The following is a 16,321-nucleotide window of genomic DNA, read 5'->3' as shown; positions in this document are numbered from 1 at the left end:
CCCACTGAGCACATTTCTGCAGCCTTGTTCTGTGTCTCACTTTGCCTGTCCTGCCTGCGATTCTACATTCCAAAATGCCCTGCGGGAGAAAGAAATTGTGTCCAGACACAGCCATGGGAATGGAATTTCCCATACCTTGAGAGTGACCTCCGATTTGACCTTAAAATTAAAAACTTGTTTGTGAACTCCTGAGAGAGAAAAAAGTATATAACAGTAGCTGCTGTTTAAAAATATAATTGGCAAGCATAGTATAGAAATAACCATGAGTCAATCATGGGCTCCCTTAGATTCCAACAATTCACGGCATAGATTTCCTGTGTTTTGCTGCCCATGAATGGACGAACCACCAGTGTAAACATCCAGGAGGGAAAAGAACTATTTCTTTCTAACTCCGATTTGCATTGGTAACTTTTCCCAAGTATTTGTTTCAGGACTGGCATGTCTCACTCATTCTGTCATAGTGAGAATTTGTCATCAAGCTCGTTTGTGTTTGAGAGCACAGATTAGGGCTTTGGCACTGGAGAAAGGCTTAATTCTTAACTCTATCACTTGCCAGCGGTGTTACTCGGTTTCCTGATCTGTAAAATAATGATAAACGATGGTACATATCTGAGACAGTTGTTTTCAGAACAAAAGGATATATACTTGTAGCTGCATTTCACTAATAATATCCTATGTCATACATTTTTCTTCTTATAGAAGTAGCTGAATGACTATTCTTTATGAACAAGGGAGCTTTGCTATGGCTGTATCTACTTCTGCCCTATGAGAAAATGACTAACACGATCAAATATTCCTAATATTGCCAATAATATATAGGAGCTCACAATTTACAAACATATTTACATTATTTAATTCTTGCAACAATACTATAATTAATCTTTGAGTGGTTATATTCTCTATATCGTAGGCATGATGACATATTACTACCGCTATTTACATATTGGGAAGGAAAGGGCCAGATATTAGAAGTGAATTTTTCAAGATTAGCTATTGTCTGTCTATACCATGAATTGAGGAAAGTCCTGCCTTAGGAAACCCTTTGCTATTTCAGTAGAGTAGGTGGACTGGCTATGCTGGGAATTCTGGATTGGTTCTCTATCACTGAAAATGAAATCGAAGATCTATGTCAGGAAGAATCTAGAGTGCCAGTAGTCAGTAGGCATTTCCTTTTCAACCAAGAAAGCATTTTTGTTTATCGTCAATGTTTTTGATTTTTGCAGTTCTTGTAAGCTCCGATGATTTAAGAGATGGTTTCCTAGAGGTTGGCTTCTTATCATTGTTGCTTTTTATTTATTTGTTTGTTTTGCCTAAATAAAGAATTGTTGATGTACTCAATTCTGCACAAGTCGATATATTACTAAATAAAAAATGGGCACATTGTTTTAGGTTGTTCAAGTTATTAAAAAACTTCGTTTTTGGCAAAGTGGTAGACATAAGAATGAAAGATACATTTTTATGTGTGTTTCATACTATTTAATAATGACTTTAACCTGCTGATGTAGAGCTGAATTTCACCAATATCTTTTTAGTTGAGGACCAGCTATGTGTCCAGATCTCTATAAGAAACCTAGAGAAGTATTTTCTCTTTAAATGGCACAATGTAATTTCTCCTACAGGGTGCTAAAAATCTAGCAGATATAATTAAGTGTTAAATGATGTTTTATAACTGTCAGACACGAGAGGAGTGGAGAGGTGGCAGCTGGCTGTCCCAGCCAGGGAAGAAGGAAAGAAACTTCTTCTAGTTGGCCCTGTACCATTGACACTCCTAGTCCAGAAAAGGAACTCCCTGTTGTTAGGAGGGAGCCCTTGGAGAAACTCCAAATGGGCTTCAAGGTTTCTGAAACCAGATAGAGAACAAATCTTTCTTATTACAGGAATAGCTCAATGATAATGGCTTTTAAATAAAAGAACTTAAGATGGCAGCCTTCCTGAAACAGTCCCAGTTTTCCATACTAAGGGAGGAAGACTAACATGTGAAAATCCCATCCTGAGTCCTACTTTTTGTTTCTGTATGATTTTTTTTTTTTTTTTTTTGTATAATTCTCTAATGCATTTAGGGAGAAACTTGTTCCTCTACATTCTAAATAAAGAAAAAAATATCATAATGCCATTTCACCTTGAGGGAGATTGTATTCAATTTTATACAATCTCAGAATCTTGCCCTTAAGATCATGTAAAGAATAACAACAGTCTCTTTTTTGTAGAAATGTGAGTAGTCCAGTTAGAATGTAGAAATTCAGCTCTAGTGTCAAGGTAGCTTGTTGATGGTCTTCTCCCAATCACTGAGCAAGCAATGGGCCCAAGCTTAAGGACCAGTGAACATTCTTACATTCAGGCAAAGGATCCAAAAGCAGTAGGGTGATACTTATACGTTGTTTGGAGGTTGCAATTGATAGGGAACATGAAGCATATGCTATTGCTTTGGCTTTTTTCTTCCTTTCCTGAAATTTCCATCATAACTGGGATTAAAGGAGTCGAAGTATAGCCTAGCCAAAAGATAGCAGGCCTTCCTCATTTGCCTCACCCTAAAGTATCTGCTTCTTTAATCCCACACAGCCAGCCACAGCTGATGGGCCAGGCTGAGTACCAACACAAGTGGAGTCGATCCATTGCATGGCAAAGGACCAATCTGATCGACTTTTTCAAGAACTTAAACTAATAAGCACAGACACAAAAGGAGTTGAATACTGAGTCAAGAAGTTGAAAGAGCAGTAAATAAAAGTCCGAGGACTCCTGCTGATGAAATCCTAGATGTCCTGCTCCTTATCTGTCCATATGACAAATACTTTTACTTAAAATAGATGATTTGCTATCAAATCATCTCTGAGTCAGAGTAAGTGCTGGATTCTCTAGTCTACTAAAGATTTAAGATGGGAGGGCGCTTATGAGCTAGAGGAATTAGTACAGAGTTCATTTCCGGGGGATAAAGCCAGTGTCCATATGAACACTTCTCTCATATTGTTTTTTAAGTTTGTCACTATTTTTGTGTTCTAATGGTAATATACATTTATTCTAGAATCCATAAAAGCACAAAAAAGAAAGTAAAAAATAACATGTACTCCAAGCACTAAGCACCATTATAATTTTTCTATAAATACATATAGTCAGATATAAAACTTTTATAAAAGCAGGATTGTGGTGTGTATACTATTTTAACCTTTCCCCCACCTAACATAAATTGAATAACTATTAAATCATTATGTAGTACTTTATCATATTTTTTAATTTCCCTATTGTTGCATTTTCATTTTTTGCTCTTAAAAGGTATTTGAAAATAAGCATCCTTGTAAAAGTACATAAGTATTTGTATACACCTGTGATGATTTATTCCATAGAATAATATATTAGAGGAAAATATATTTCACATCAGAATAAGGCAAACTTCAAAGCATTACTAAATATAAAAGCAAATAAGGAAAACATAATAAAAATTACCAATAGGTTTAGGCTCATAAAAATGGAAAACTAAGTTCCTTGTCTCCATTTTTTTCCTATATCTAAGGATGTGCCTTACTGTCCAGCTACAAGGCTAATAAGTAGGTAGAAGTGTTGGCCACCATTGTGTTTGCTGTGCAGCAGAAGGAAGTTGGGCGGTTTATTTTAGTCATCAAATTCCAAAGGTGCCAACAAATATAAACACCCAATATCCAAATGCGGCCATGTGAAACTAAATATCCATGTGGCCATATCCTCAGAGGTCTCTTCTGAGTTTGGGTTTCTTTCGTATATAATCAACATGCAACACTAACCCACAGTAGAATCAGGTTTCAAGAGAACAACAGACAGAATAAAATGATTGAATATGCCTTATGAATCCCTCAATCTTTTCCTTTTATTTAGGTAAGAAATTTTTAAAGAATGAATGCTATTTAAGCCTATTAAGAAGCATATTTGTTCTAACATAATGCACAAAAACACATTGGTGAATTATCAAGCTGACAGTGCACTTAGTAATGAGTGGGGATTAATGTCTTTGTAAAAATGTGATTCATGAATAAAAACTGACATAAAATTAAACTCTAGACATACACAATCATTTGTAATCTTTAAGAAGAAGACTGTGCTGAGTTTTAAATTATTTTTGCATGGGACTGAGGCATGAGTTATGGAAAAAATGAGGTGAGCAGAGGTGTTGGGGGTCAGTCTTCAGGGCTAGATGGACCGCCCTGGCTTGTGGCTCTCCACCCTGACTGTGTCCTTTAACCCAGCCCAACACAAATACCTACAGGTCAGGAACAAATGTCTCCAGACTGTTTGCAGTTAGATCTTCCTCTTTATTTCCAACTATTCTTCCAACACTATTTCCACTGCATTCTAAGCTCTTAGTAATTGTTACAGATCGAATTGTGTCCCTCTAAAGACATTGAAGTTCTAACCCCAGCATATGTGTATGTGACCTTATTTGGAAGTAGGGTCTTTGCAGATGATCAAGTTAAGATGAGGGCATTAGAGTGGGCCCTAATCCAATATGACTGTGTCTTTATAAAAAGAGAGGATTTGGACACAGAAATAGGTACAAGGAGAACACCATTCAAACATAAAGACTGAGATTGGGGTGATGTATCTATAGGACAAGGAATGCCAGAGACAAGGAAAGTTGTGAAATAGATTCTCCCTCACAGCTCTCGGAAGGAATCAACCTTGCCAACACCTTGATCTTGGACATCCAGCCTCCAGAACTGAGAGAGAATAAGTTTTTGTTGTTGTTTAAGCCACTCAGTTTACTATGCCTTCTTAAGTATGACAGTCGTAGAAAACCAATACTACAATGCTTTCTGACCCAGAGCCAAACTTTGTCTTTTATAACTCAGTCTCTCCAGAATTCCAACCTCCCACCCTCTCTGCCCTGGTTTTGACTCCCAGAATCTGGATGGTAGGCTGCTCCTCTGGCCCAGCCATGCTCTGCCCTCATACACTTCCCCACCCTGAGCATATGTTTATGTGAGCGGACAGGGGAAAGGGAGCCTGAAGGCCAGGAGTTCAGACAGTAGGAACACTGACAGAGGAGATAAGAGCTGGTTCGGCTACTGAGAGTTTCCAGAAGACAGCTGTTCCTGTGTGTCCCCAGTACAGCCATCTCCAATGCAGGCTGGAGGCCAGGAAGGTGGACTCCGCAGTCAGGTGCCTTAAGTTGGCATCCTGAATCTACCATTTACTGGTCGTGCAACCTAAGGCAAATTCCATTTCTGTGCCTCAATTTATCCATCTATAAAATGGGAACAATAATGGTTCTTGTGAGGATTTAAAAAGTTAATATATGTAATGTGATGGTGCAATGCCAGGTTCATAGTAGGTGGTAAGTATGTGCTTCTGTGGTTTCTTTTTTATTTCACAGGAGACCATATGTACCAGTTTTCCTGGGACTAGCTCAGTTTGTTCTTATGGCTTTGGCATAATTACAGCAGCACCAACCACTATTGCCCACTCCCTCACTTCTTTTCACTCTCGATGGTCACTGTACAAGTAAGAGCCTTCTGTGATTCTGAAAGATTCATTGCCAGGGTGGCCCCAATTCCCTGCCTCAGTATCTGGTAATAGTCCCTTCCTAAAGGCAAGATAAGGCCTGTCCTGAGACAGCTGCATTTTGACTATCCCTGCTGGATGCTTACCACCATCCCAAGGCTTGGGGTGCTTTCTGTGATGGCAGCCTGAGAAGCCTCCACGTTCTTTTCCTCGTAAACCATCACATCCCCAGGGCCCCTCAGGCTAGTCCTTTTAAAGACAGCAATGACTGCTTTATTATCAGCTGTGAGAAATTATGAGGGCCCAAACTCCGTACAGGGTGGTGATTATATATACAGAAACACAGTCCCATTTAATGGACAAATCTTTCAGATCTTACTAGGAAACACTGGCCTAAAATCCATTCTCTTCCCAGAGTAGGCTTCTCTGACTGGTTACTCAAAAACCCTGCATTCTCTTTTACTTACAATCTGCCTCTATACATTTTACACTGGTCTCTTCTAATTCTTTCTCTCTTTCCTCTTCTCCCTCCCTCTCTTCCTCCCCTTTTAATAAGCGTTTATTCATCTGTCTATTATATACCATAGTTCTCCATCAGGCATAGTTCTAAGTGTTATGGATACTGTGGTGACTAAGACAGAAAATGTCTGTGCCTTTGTGAAATTTATACTCTTGTGGGGAAAAAGAAACATTAGACAAAGAATATCTATCTATCTATTTATCTATCTCTCTATCTATCTTCTATGTGTGTGTGTGTGTTTGTGTGCCAATCCTCGGTCTAAAATTTTATATATTCATATATATATGTGTGTATGTGTATATATATACATATACATATGTATTCATATACATATATATACATATACATATATACACACACACACACACACACATATATATGTATATATAAAATTTTAGATCGGGGATTGGCAAAATTTTCTGCCAAGGGTCAGATAGTAAATATTTCAGGTGTTGTAGAACTCTTGCAACTATTCAACTCTGCCATTGTAGTGCCAAATCAACCACAGACATAAAAATGGGTGTGGCTGTGTTCAAATCAAACTTTATACATAAAAATAGGCAGCAGGTCAGATAGGTCACAGGTCCACAGTTTAACATTCCTGTTTTTGAAAGTGATAAGTTCTGCGAAGAAAATAAAATAGAGTATGTTATAACTGAAGAAAGAATGACAGCATGGTCAGCAAAGATCTGGGCACTAGGCCCTGAATGATGAGCAAGAGGGAGCCACGGCTCAGAGTACTCTAGGCAATGGGTTCAGCAAGCCTAAAACTTATAAGAGAAGAAAGCTCTTAGAATCTTCTAGAATGAGAAAGATTGGAGAGAGTACCTGGAAAAGTAGTGAGAGAGCGAGCTAGAACCAAGGTAAGAACTTGGACTTTATTCTAAATGAATCTTCCAGGCAGCCACTGGAGGATTTTTTTCTTTTAAAGAATGACATAATCTTATTTATGTTTGTCAAAGTTTGCTCTGGTTACTGTGTGAAAAATAAATGATAGGGGACAAGAAGTGACCATAGAAACTTGTTAGAGGCTCATTGGAGAAGTCCCAAAGCAAGTTCAGTTTTTGCTGCTAGTCTAAAATGGAAAACTGGTAGAACTTTCTGAGGACCCCCTGTGTTTCAGTGAGGACTCTTCGGTTGCAAGCAACAGAAGCCCTTCTGAATGACTTCAATGAAAAGGGAATTTATTAGAAAGGAATGGGAAGTGCGTATCTAAAAATCAGCCAGGGAAAGGACAGGGGTCTCAGAAGCACGAACTACCTAATAACTGTGAATAGGCCCTTAAATGAGAATGAGCCCCAAACATTAAAAAACAATCCTTGAATCACTAATATTCCTAGAGTCTAGTTGGCTGGGCTTTTGCTGCAAGCCCACCCTCAGTGAGGCAAGAGCACAGCACCTTGGTTTAAAGTCTCAGCACAGTGAGGAAGATGTGATGACTCCAATAAGGAATTAGAGCGTTGTTACCAATGGGGAGAATGGATACTGAATGGCTCAATCACAACAAAAACCTTCAAGATCCTTTCTTCTGGTATTCAGTTTCTACTAAAAGAACAATTTATTTTTTCCCTTTAATTGTTCTCTCACCATTAGCTTTTGTTCCCCTTAGAAAGAAGACATTTATTGGGCTAGAAAAGCATGTCTTGTTTATCCCACTTCTCCCACCACATGCCACCCAGAGATCAATTTCCCTGAAAATTCTGCTTCATCAAGAATAGTTAGAATTGTCAACTTGCTGTCCTGACACAAATGACAGCCTCATACACTTGAATCAGGACTTCAAACTGGACAACTGGTTTTACTTGCTGTTTCCCAGATATAGCAAGCATGCCCATTCTCACTTCTGGGGTTTTGTTTATGATTTTTCTTCCACCTAATCTCATCCAGATAGTTTTAAAATGTTTATCAAGTACCACTACATGCAAATTACTGTGCTAAGTGCAGAATAATTACTCTGGTGCTTTAATGCAGATTTTTATTCCATTTGTCCAAGGTGAGGCCTGGAGTCTGCATTTCTTACAAGTTCCCAAGTTTTTGGTTTATTATTTCACTGAGAGATGAATAAATGTTTCTATTTAGCTCATTCATTCCAAACTTCATTCCAAAACAAGCTCTCAAGTTTTTCTAATGCTTCAGGTCTGCTGGCCATGCATTAGGCAGCAATTCTTTAAAGTATATGTACTTGATAATAACACTTTCATTCAATAATAATTACCATTTTCATAGTGTTTTAAAATTTACAAAGTAATTTTCAACATTATCTTATTTAACTCAGGACAATTCTGAGTCAACATAGTAGAAATTATTATATCCATTTTTAAAAAACATATTACTTCCCACACATATATTTGTACATATATACGATTTTTTCTGAACCATTTTAAAGTAAGTTGCAGACATTATGACAGAATATTTAAATATGAGTTTCTCTTGAGAAAAAGTTACTCTCCTACTCAATTTCAATACCATTGTAATACATAAGAAATTTAACATTGACACCCTAATATCTAAGACACAGCAATAGTCAAGGTTCCCTCATTGTCCCCGAAATGTCCTTTTATAGCTGGATTTTTCTTTTTTTGGATTCAGGATATAATCAATGATCACATATTGTATTAGTCAGCATGTACTTTAGTTATCTACCCTTTTTAATCTTTTGTGATAATAATATTTTTGAATATTCCAAGAGAGTTTTTATGTAGAATATTCTATAATCTAGATTTTCCTGATTGTTTCCTCATGATTATTTATGTCATATATTTAGGTTAAACATTTTTGACAAAATATTACATAGAGGATGCTCTATGCTTCCCATTATAACAAAGTACTCAAAACCAGTTTGTCTCATAATTAGTCATGTTAAGTATTAATGGCTTGGTTGAAGTGCTGTCCACCAGACTTCTCATTGCAAAGATATATTTTTTCTACTTCATGATAAATAATATGTTAGATGATACTTTGAGATATTTTTGTCCATCAGATTTCACACATTTCTAAAACTTTTTATTTTTAAATAATTATAGATACACAAGAGGTTTCAAAAAATAAAAGTACAGAGAAGTCCTTTGCACCCTCCACCCCACCTCTCCCAAAGTTAACATCTTGCATAAGTACAGTATACTACTAAAACCAGGAACTTGACAATGGTACAATCCAAAGCACTTATTCAGATTTCACCAGTTTTATAGCCATTCATGTGTTTATGTGTATATAGTTCTATACGACTTTATCAAATGTGCAGCTTTGTGTAATGACCACCATAACTAAGAGTCAGAATGGTTCCATCACCACAGAACTCCTTCGTGCTACTCCTTTGTAATCACAATCACTACCACCACCACCACCACCACCACCACCACCACCATTCATTCTCTAACTCTGGCAACCACTAATGTGTCCTCCATATTTATAATTTTTCTCATTAAAAAATGCTATATAAATGTAATCATACAATACGTAACCTTTTGGGATTCAATTTTTTTCACTCAGCATAATTCCTTTGAGGTCCATCCATGTTGTCATGTGCATCAATAGATTGTTGCTTTTTATTGCTCAATGGTATTCTATGAATGGATGTATTGCCACTCAAGGGTTTCAACTTGCATTGGTAATCCCTGCCTGAGTTAATCGTTACCTCAGAGTTTAAAAAATAAAGATTTATCTAATAAAATTATTCCTTCACTCTATCCATTTTCATATAAAAAATTTGAAGTGCAACATTATGAAACTATTAATAGATGAATCCAAGACTCAATCTCAGGGTTCCCAGTTATAAATTTTATATTTTGTGTAGTCTACCAAATTTACTAAGCACCTACTATATACCTCTCTGTTCTAGGTACAAGAGACAGAAAAATAAAAAGGCATAATTTGTCCTTATACCCAAAGTTGACAGATATTCAGATACAGCAGTTTCATGAACAAAGCTTTCCAAATTTGGTGACAACTAGAAACCCACAGATCCAAGAAGCTCAAAGAAACCCAAACAAAGGAAATATAAGGAAAATTATACCCACTGAAGCATAATCTAATTGCTGAAATCCAGTAGTAAAACTTAAAAGTGGCCAGATGGAAAAAAAGATATGGAGTGAAACAAAATAATAAAAGTAGATTTCTTGTCAGAGACCAGACAAACTAAAAATAAATGCTGAAACACCTTTATAGAACTGAAAGAAAAAAATCTAACTGCCAACTCAGACTTCTATTCCCATCAAAAATATCTTACAAAAATGTAGGTAAAAATTTCTGCTTCTAGTTAATATGGAGTAATAGATATTAGATTTACTAGCCCATCTAACACACACACACACATACACTATACATATATATATATATATGTATATATATATATATACATACACACACACATATATATACACATATATATATGTATATGTATATATATATGTATATATATATATGTGTGTGTGTGTATATACACACACACACACACACACACACACACATACACACACACATATATATACATACGTATGTGCATATATACATATGTTGCATATGTTTATGAAACAATGGTGCTCAATACATTGAATATCAGCAAGGAAAAACAGTGATATCTGAGAGCTGAAAAGCAAATGAGATGAGCCCTAAAATTACCCCAGGTTACTGTCTGGAGAAAATTTCCAGGCTATGATACAGGGAGGGGAAATTTGGGCCAAGACCAGAGTTCCTTATGAGTTGAGAAGACTACATCATGAATCTGGGAAAGCCAAGGTAATTACAGTTTCCAGGGTAAAGTACCAGAAAGAAGAGCATTGCATGTACTGTATATCTGAAACTAATATTAAATAAATAAATAAATTAATTAATTAATTAATTAATAATAAAGACTTGTACACTGAAAGTACCTGCAGAGAGTCTGCCTTGGATATTTAGTTGAGTATTGACTAACACCTGTATATGATGAAACTATCCAAAGTCAAGAAAGAAAACACCGAAAAGGATTAAGGTGGATAGTTCTCAGCTCTCACACAGGGCTGGGAATAAATCTATTCCCAATGATCGGAGTGGGAAACTTTGTACCCATAAGTTAGAGTACAAAGAAGAGTATTATTTCAGTACTGGGAAAGTATTTGCCCTAGACTAAATGCTACCTTGGTCATGCCCAATTAACTTTAAATTTAAGACCCAAATGGATAAACTGGTTCCAAATAATTGAACCTCATTTCAGAACAGTGCTCAAGAATATTTATGGGAGTAAAAAAATATCTAGTACCAAACAAGTAATATTAAAATAGCTGGTATACAATCAAAACTTATCAGGTAAACAAAATAAAACAAAACAACGAAAGGAATATGTAGCCCGTGGTGAGGAGAAAAAAATGGAAGGGAGAAAATAAAACTATAGTGCTTAAGGTTTTGATACTGTACATGAAATGATATAATTTCATTTCAAGATTAAATTTAGTAAGTTAATTGTTTTCTGTAAAACCTAAAGCAACCACTAAAATATGAAACAATGAAGTAGAGTTGATAAGTCAATGTGGTAGATAAAGTAGAATCATAAAATACACAATTATTCTAAAAGAAGGAAGAAAGAAAAAGAAACTAAATAACAGATATAATAAATAGAGAAAATGCAACATGTTAGATTTCAACCTTACTATGACCATTTTTCTAGATATAAAATATTTGTACACTTCAAATAAAAGCAGGATTTTCCAAATAGGTTAAGAAATGTAGGACTCAGTTATATGCTGTCTATGAGAAATCCATGTTAATTATAAAGACACAGACAAATTAAAAGCTAACACTACTCAAAAGAAAAATTAAGTGGATATTTTAACATTAAACCAAGAAACTTCACAACTATAAATATTATAAAATGTAAAGAGAGACAAAAATTAATAATAAAGGGGTCAATTTACCAAATAGATATAGAAAAACTAAATGTTTACTTGTCTAATAACAGCTTCAAAATAATATGAAGCAAACACTTATGAAAGGAGAAATAGAGATGGTCATAATTAAATTTGAAGATTTCAACACCCCTCTTGTAGTAATTGATAGAACAACTAGACAGAAGTCAATAGGGATATAGAAGAACTGAAAAATACTATCAACCAACTTGACCTAATTGATATTTGTAAAACATTTCTCCAGCAGTAACAATAGAATATTTAATCTTTTCAAGTGCATATGGAACATTCAGCAAAATAGACCATACTATGGTCTCAATATCTCAATAAATTTTAAAAATTTTGAAACGTACAAAGTATTTTTTCTGACCACAGCAAATTAAATTAGAAGGCAAATAAATAAATATATCTGGAAATTTCTCAAATATTTTAAAACCAACATATTTATAAATAACTATTGGTCAAAGAAGAAATCACAAAAAATTGAAAATTATTTGATGTGAATGAAAATTAAAACTCAACATATCAAAATTTCTGGGAAATCATTACATTAGTTCTCAGGCAGAATTTATAGCATTAAATGCTCATATTAGAAAGGAAGAAATATCTGAAGTAAAATGTCTAAGCAACACCCATACCAGCCTAGAAAAGAAGAGCAAATTAATCACAATCGTAGCTTAAGGAAGGTAATGATAAAAATAAGAAGAAAAATCAATGAAATGTAAGACAGAAGAACAATAGAGCAAAATAAATAAAACCAAAAGCTGTTTTTTAGGAGATGACAAAATTGTTCAACCTCTGGACTGATGAAGTAAAAGATACAAATGATCAATATCAGAGGTATCACTGCATATTCAGGGACCCAAAAGTATAATTAAATAATAGTAAAAACCTTACACTAGTACATTCAATAACTTAAGTGAAATGGCCGAATTCCTTGAAAAACACAAAACTCATTCAAGAAGGAATGGATAACATGACCAGCCCTATATTTAGTGAAGAATTTTAATTCATAGTTAAAACCTTCCTGAAAGGGTATTTTCGGTATAGATTTAACTTCACTTGTGAGTTCTACCAAATTTTTAAAGAAGAAATAAAACAAATTGTACACAAATGTCCAGAAAATAGCGGTGGAGAAAATACTGACACCAAATCCCTAATATCAAAAGCAGAGTTTACACAGAAAGGAAACCATAGACGAATATTCCCATGAATGCAGACGCAAATCCTTAAATTAAAATTAAGCATTCAAATCCAGCAATATATGAAAAGAATAATGCATTTGTGACCAAGTGGCTTTTATGCCAGGAATGCAAGGTTGGCTTATGATTTGAAAATAAGTCAATATTACTCAACATATTAGCAGATTAAAATTAAAAATAATATTATCATCTCTATAGATGCTGAAAAAGCATTTTAAAAAAATTGAACACTGGTTTATGATAAAAAAAATCTACGAACTAAAAATAGAAAGGAACTGCTTTAACCTGATAGCCTCTATTAAAAAAAACTACAGCAAACATCATACTTAATGGTAAAAAAAACCTAAACATTTCCCCTTAAGACTGGGAACAAAGCTCAGCATTGTCCTGGCCTTAACTTCTACAATAAGGCAAGTAACAGAAATAAAATGCATACATAATGGAAAGAAAGAAGTAATACTCTTTACTAATAGAAAACATCATCTTCTATGCAGAAAATTCTAAGAAAACTACTACAAAGCTACGAGAATAAGTAGTTTACCAGGGTTTCTGGACGCAAGGTCAATTTACAAAAATATATAAAAAACACTTACAACTCAATAATAAGAAAATCTAAAAGAAAAATAAGCAAAAGACTTGAATAGCAGTTTGACAAAACTGTTATTATGTTAATAATTTGTGTAAGGGATTTATTACATGTTGGTAAACAAGCACATGAAAAGATGCCTAATATTAAATAGTCAAGACAATGTAAATTTAAACCATAAAAAGATATCACCACACACATTCCTACTAGAATAGTGAAAACTGAAGACTGACACCATCAAGTGTTGATTAGGGTTTAGACAAACTAGAACTCTCATACAATGCTTGTGATAATGAGAAATGGTACAGTTGGTTTGAAAAGTCATTGAACAATTTCTTACAAAGTTAAACATGCACTTAACATTTGAACCAGCAATTCTACTCTTTAGTATTTATTTACCTAAGTGAAACAAAAATGTGTCCACACAAAGATATGTACATAAATGTTCATAGTAACTTTATTCATAAGAACAAAAAACTGGAAATAACTCATATGTCTATTAACTGGTGAATAGATAAACTAATCATGTTAGATTTACATAAAGAAATATTTCTCATCAATAAAATAGAGTAAACTTAATTGTGTTGTGGTCACACAACTGAATAAATTTGCCAAATTATTGAATAGTATACTTAAAATTGGTGATTTTTAAAAATTATAGTTGACATACAATATTAGTTTCAGGTATACAACATAGTTCTTCAATATTTATATATCTTATAATGTGATTACTGTGTTAAGTTTAGTAACCATCTGTCACCATATGAAGTTATTACAATATTATTTATTATATTCCTTGTGAAAACTGGTGATTTTTAGTACACAACTTATATCTCAATAAAGCTAATGTATACAGATGTAGAGATATATATATGTACATATAAATATATTTAGAATTGAGGAGTGAATTTAAAGCTAAAGTTCTAGATTATAAATCCAAAACTGGGCAATATTTAAAACCATGAGTTTTGCAGGAATCCTGAAAGGAAAGCAAAGGCTATAATAGCATCACTTTTTACAAATAAGGAAACAGGCTCACATATTTTATGTGATTTGTCCACAGTTACACAGCTATTTTAAAAGGCCATAACAAGGATCTCATTATTCCATGGTGATATATGGGTATGTAAGTATAAACTACACATGCAATAGACTTGTAAAAACATTGCTGAGTTTCATCTATTAAAAGTCAAATAACCATTTACTTATCTTTATGACCCACTCAACTCTTTTAATTTTTTTATTTTTATTTTTTTTTATTATTACTTTTTTAGGCAAGGAAACTCTTGGTTGACCTCACAGATTGCAAGGAGCTTGTCAGCTTATAATCTCTTTTTTTTTTTTTAATTTTTACACCTATAGCACCTGGTCTTCGTAGGTGGTCTCCCATCTAAGTACTAATCAGGCCTGACCCTGCTTAGCTTCTGAGATCAGATGGGATCGGGCTTGTTCAAGGCAGCATGGCTGTAGATCCAACTCTTTTTAAAAAGCCAGAGGTAGGAAGTGCTGACCAAGGATCCTTTCTATATCTCTCACCTACATAGAAATAGACATGTAAGGAAGCAAAACCCATACCCATACAATCTTCCAAAGTAATTAGACAGCTTTGAGTATTGATTTGGGATGAAGAAAAGGGAATAATGAAAGATAATCCAGAGGTACATGAAAGATTGAGGGTGGGCCACATGACCAAGAGAACCCAGAATCTCTCAGATCCTTGATTGTCTATTATATTGTCATTTGATAGTTAAATTCACAATGTCAAAGGCTTTTTAATTATTAACATTGGGGTAAATTTGCATTTACAGGTATTAATAAATCCTTTATACAGATTATCGAAAAATTAACACAGATTAAAAAATAAACATTAACTTCCTATAACCAAAACAATTATCAGAGCTCGGGAAAAAAAAACCTACATAAAAGCATTATTTTTACAGACAAAAAAAGCATGTCTGCTGTTACAGATTTACCAAGTAGCATTCAGCATGGATTAAAATGCGGGCAAAATGAACACACACTAAGAATGTGACAAATTTTTATGCAAGTATAATTTTATTCCAAATAGGCAATTCTTTTTTAAAATGAAATGACTAAAAATCTAGCAAAGGAGCTAGTAATGACTATACTGCTACTCATATTTCTTTTAAGAAATTAAATTAAACTATTTTTCATTCTGATGGGCAAAAAAAAGTAAAATGCCCTGAAAACTATAGTATTTTGGGCTTCTAAAACAGTAAGCAAGGTCCTTCTCATTTTCTACAAATATTCACTTCCCAAGTACAGCTTTGTCATCATGGAATATATGAGTATTTTTATAGCTGTTAAAAAACCATGAATTCTAGGGCTTATGACAGAGACTAAACTGCTTTAATGCTGGTGGCATGAACAGTAACTCAAGATAGTATATGTCACACTGCACAAAATAGATCATAATATCTTCAAATTGGATATTAGAATGAAAACCTTTGTATGTGTAAATTTTAATGAAAATGGTAAGGCTTCAGAACAAAGCATAGTGGTGGCTAAGAATAATCAACTTGGAAACAATCTTATGATTTGAAGAGCAGATAATCACAGTGCAAGTGAACTGTCAAATCTCCACTACACTTGGAGTAGGAATGGGCAGGGGAGAAGGAGCATGGACTGAGAAATGGTGTTCACATAA

The 16,321-nt window shown here is 34.4% G+C and overlaps 1 pseudogene; it reads right to left on the bottom strand.

The window, feature by feature from the left end:
• Positions 1 to 15,006: 15,006 nt before the first annotated feature.
• LOC120589650 (uncharacterized) lies at positions 15,007 to 15,125 on the bottom strand (annotated as a pseudogene).
• Between the last annotated feature and the right edge of the window lie 1,196 nt (positions 15,126 to 16,321).

The sequence above is a fragment of the Pteropus medius genome, unplaced genomic scaffold, assembly GCF_902729225.1.
Source record: "Pteropus medius unplaced genomic scaffold, Ma_sr-lr_union100, whole genome shotgun sequence".
Lineage (NCBI taxonomy): Eukaryota > Metazoa > Chordata > Mammalia > Chiroptera > Pteropodidae > Pteropus > Pteropus medius.
The sequence above is the reverse complement of the archived record's forward strand: the minus strand, read 5'-3'. Positions and strand labels throughout refer to the sequence as shown.